Genomic DNA, 5,000 nt, shown 5'->3' on the forward strand with positions numbered 1-5,000 from the left:
GGTGCAAATCTGCTGAAAAAGCCTGTGGAAGTTTCACGGCGTTCGTACGATATTTGGCGACGCAAAAATGAGCGATTTCCCAGCTCGAGAGAATTCGGCGCGAGAGAAACGATGCCCCGTAACGCACATGAGAGCAATCCGGGCCAATTTCTCCCGTTTGATGGGGTCTATGTGTACAAATTTTGACTTTTTTGAGTGCACGTGCAAATCTGCTGAAAAAGCCTGTGGAAGTTTCACGGCGTTCGTACGATATTTGGCGACGCAAAAATGAGCGATTTCCCAGCTCGATGGAATTCGGAGCGAGAGAAACGATGCCCCGTAACGCACATGAGAGCAATCCCGGCCAATTTCTCCCGTTTGATGGGGTCTATGTGTAAAAATTTTGACTTTTTTGAGTGCAGGTGCAAATCTGCTGAAAAAGCCTGTGGAAGTTTCACGGCGTTCGTACGATATTTGGCGACGCAAAAATGAGCGATTTCCCAGCTCGAGAGAATTCGGCGCGAGAGAAACGATGCCCCGTAACGCACATGAGAGCAATCCGGGCCAATTTCTCCCGTTTGATGGGGTCTATGTGTAAAAATTTTGACTTTTTTGAGTGCAGGTGCAAATCTGCTGAAAAAGCCTGTGGAAGTTTCACGGCGTTCGTACGATATTTGGCGACGCAAAAATGAGCGATTTCCCAGCTCGATGGAATTCGGCGCGACAGAAACGATGCCCCGTAACGCACATGAGAGCAATCCGGGCCAATTTCTCCCGTTTGATGGGGTCTATGTGTAAAAATTTTGACTTTTTTGAGTGCACGTGCAAATCTGCTGAAAAAGCCTGTGGAAGTTTCACGGCGTTCGTACGATATTTGGCGACGCAAAAATGAGCGATTTCCCAGCTCGAGAGAATTCGGCGCGAGAGAAACGATGCCCCGTAACGCACATGAGAGCAATCCCGGCCAATTTCTCCCGTTTGATGGGGTCTATGTGTAAAAATTTTGACTTTTTTGAGTGCACGTGCAAATCTGCTGAAAAAGCCTGTGGAAGTTTCACGGCGTTCGTACGATATTTGGCGACGCAAAAATGAGCGATTTCCCAGCTCGATGGAATTCGGAGCGAGAGAAACGATGCCCCGTAACGCACATGAGAGCAATCCCGGCCAATTTCTCCCGTTTGATGGGGTCTATGTGTAAAAATTTTGACTTTTTTGAGTGCACGTGCAAATCTGCTGAAAAAGCCTGTGGAAGTTTCACGGCGTTCGTACGATATTTGGCGACGCAAAAATGAGCGATTTCCCAGCTCGAGAGAATTCGGCGCGAGAGAAACGATGCCCCGTAACGCACATGAGAGCAATCCGGGCCAATTTCTCCCGTTTGATGGGGTCTATGTGTAAAAATTTTGACTTTTTTGAGTGCACGTGCAAATCTGCTGGAAAAGCCTGTGGAAGTTTCACGGCGTTCGTACGATATTTGGCGACGCAAAAATGAGCGATTTCCCAGCTCGATGGAATTCGGAGCGAGAGAAACGATGCCCCGTAACGCACATGAGAGCAATCCCGGCCAATTTCTCCCGTTTGATGGGGTCTATGTGTACAAATTTTGACTTTTTTGAGTGCACGTGCCAATCTGCTGGAAAAGCCTGTGGAAGTTTCACGGCGTTCGTACGATATTTGGCGACGCAAAAATGAGCGATTTCCCAGCTCGATGGAATTCGGCGCGACAGAAACGATGCCCCGTAACGCACATGAGAGCAATCCGGGCCAATTTCTCCCGTTTGATGGGGTCTATGTGTAAAAATTTTGACTTTTTTGAGTGCAGGTGCAAATCTGCTGAAAAAGCCTGTGGAAGTTTCACGGCGTTCGTACGATATTTGGCGACGCAAAAATGAGCGATTTCCCAGCTCGAGAGAATTCGGCGCGAGAGAAACGATGCCCCGTAACGCACATGAGAGCAATCCGGGCCAATTTCTCCCGTTTGATGGGGTCTATGTGTACAAATTTTGACTTTTTTGAGTGCACGTGCCAATCTGCTGGAAAAGCCTGTGGAAGTTTCACGGCGTTCGTACGATATTTGGCGACGCAAAAATGAGCGATTTCCCAGCTCGATGGAATTCGGCGCGACAGAAACGATGCCCCGTAACGCACATGAGAGCAATCCGGGCCAATTTCTCCCGTTTGATGGGGTCTATGTGTAAAAATTTTGACTTTTTTGAGTGCAGGTGCAAATCTGCTGAAAAAGCCTGTGGAAGTTTCACGGCGTTCGTACGATATTTGGCGACGCAAAAATGAGCGATTTCCCAGCTCGAGAGAATTCGGAGCGAGAGAAACGATGCCCCGTAACGCACATGAGAGCAATCCCGGCCAATTTCTCCCGTTTGATGGGGTCTATGTGTACAAATTTTGACTTTTTTGAGTGCACGTGCCAATCTGCTGGAAAAGCCTGTGGAAGTTTCACGGCGTTCGTACGATATTTGGCGACGCAAAAATGAGCGATTTCCCAGCTCGATGGAATTCGGCGCGACAGAAACGATGCCCCGTAACGCACATGAGAGCAATCCGGGCCAATTTCTCCCGTTTGATGGGGTCTATGTGTAAAAATTTTGACTTTTTTGAGTGCAGGTGCAAATCTGCTGAAAAAGCCTGTGGAAGTTTCACGGCGTTCGTACGATATTTGGCGACGCAAAAATGAGCGATTTCCCAGCTCGAGAGAATTCGGCGCGAGAGAAACGATGCCCCGTAACGCACATGAGAGCAATCCGGGCCAATTTCTCCCGTTTGATGGGGTCTATGTGTAAAAATTTTGACTTTTTTGAGTGCACGTGCAAATCTGCTGGAAAAGCCTGTGGAAGTTTCACGGCGTTCGTACGATATTTGGCGACGCAAAAATGAGCGATTTCCCAGCTCGATGGAATTCGGAGCGAGAGAAACGATGCCCCGTAACGCACATGAGAGCAATCCCGGCCAATTTCTCCCGTTTGATGGGGTCTATGTGTACAAATTTTGACTTTTTTGAGTGCACGTGCCAATCTGCTGGAAAAGCCTGTGGAAGTTTCACGGCGTTCGTACGATATTTGGCGACGCAAAAATGAGCGATTTCCCAGCTCGATGGAATTCGGCGCGACAGAAACGATGCCCCGTAACGCACATGAGAGCAATCCCGGCCAATTTCTCCCGTTTGATGGGGTCTATGTGTAAAAATTTTGACTTTTTTGAGTGCACGTGCAAATCTGCTGAAAAAGCCTGTGGAAGTTTCACGGCGTTCGTACGATATTTGGCGACGCAAAAATGAGCGATTTCCCAGCTCGATGGAATTCGGAGCGAGAGAAACGATGCCCCGTAACGCACATGAGAGCAATCCCGGCCAATTTCTCCCGTTTGATGGGGTCTATGTGTAAAAATTTTGACTTTTTTGAGTGCACGTGCAAATCTGCTGAAAAAGCCTGTGGAAGTTTCACGGCGTTCGTACGATATTTGGCGACGCAAAAATGAGCGATTTCCCAGCTCGAGAGAATTCGGCGCGAGAGAAACGATGCCCCGTAACGCACATGAGAGCAATCCGGGCCAATTTCTCCCGTTTGATGGGGTCTATGTGTAAAAATTTTGACTTTTTTGAGTGCACGTGCAAATCTGCTGGAAAAGCCTGTGGAAGTTTCACGGCGTTCGTACGATATTTGGCGACGCAAAAATGAGCGATTTCCCAGCTCGATGGAATTCGGAGCGAGAGAAACGATGCCCCGTAACGCACATGAGAGCAATCCCGGCCAATTCCTCCCGTTTGATGGGGTCTATGTGTACAAATTTTGACTTTTTTGAGTGCACGTGCCAATCTGCTGGAAAAGCCTGTGGAAGTTTCATCCGACGAAAAAAGCACGTTCTCGAGAAAGCAGGAGAGCTAAGTCATTCACAAATTAGCTGGATTTGGCTTGTGGTTCGTTTCCCAAGTAACAGAGCGGCATCAACCTTTAAGTGCACGCCAGTACATCCCCGTGGGATACAGGGGGTCTCGGCGGACTTTGCTCGGGGGAAAAACGTCGAGGTGAGCCGCCTGGCCATGCTGTTCATGGGTCTCTCCTTTTTAAGTTTCGCCTGCCAATTTATTTTCTCTAGCGGTTTTATACACTAACACTCGATGTTTTGGGAAAGGAATACAATTGTTCAAAAAACGTCTTCGCAATTCATGTCGTTAGATTGCTAATGAAAATTCGTAAAAAAACGTACACGCCATACATGTTCTTTGCTTCCCTCTCGATACAAGTGAAGGGGAAAAACAGCCTTAACGGTTGCTAAAAAAATCGCCCTTTACATATACATGGGTCGTCTTCCCCTCTCGACAACGGAGACAAGTAACCCACGCCAGGCACTGTCAGTAACTGCCATAGATCTGCTTTAAAATGCCCATTCGTCTTGCGTCGCTCACGTTCCCGGAGCTTTGGGTAATGTCTGAGGCCTATCCCCGCTAATTTCTACCGTTTGTCGGTAGCTGTCTGTAAAAATATAGCATACACCAAAACGAGAAAATATTTCCATCGCACCTGCACAAGTGTATGGACAATGGCAATCTTCATGCGATGCATAAGTGGTGTGTGTCAGCAGGTTTTGTTTCCCAAGTTTTCCGTGAATGAGCGAGTATCTTGAGCTGTGTGACTCAGCCCGAGGGAGCCTCTTCTCCTCCAGAGTGTGTGGGGAAGGCTGTCCCCTTGGGTTGGTGCTGCACGGGTTCGCTGCGCTGTTTGGTCTTGTGCCAAGGAAGGCTGCCAACTGTGCAAGAATTTTAGGGTTGGTTTCAATTGCCGTTGCCGGTCCATAGAGTAGCGAGCATTGTAAGGCCGCTCTAGAGGTTTGCAGGCATGTGGGGTCGACCCCTGCTCCTTCCCTCCCCACCCCACGTAGGGTGTGTGTGGTGCGCTTACAGCTGCCTCAAAGTGGCTGGCCTTGTGGGAAGCCCTGTGTTTTGTGAGCTTTCAGCACCGTCAGGTTGCCAAACGGGGGTAGCATACACGACAAAGCGAGGCCCCTCC

This window comes from Lampetra planeri, chromosome 4, assembly GCF_965212315.1.
Source record: "Lampetra planeri chromosome 4, kcLamPlan1.2.h2, whole genome shotgun sequence".
Lineage (NCBI taxonomy): Eukaryota > Metazoa > Chordata > Hyperoartia > Petromyzontiformes > Petromyzontidae > Lampetra > Lampetra planeri.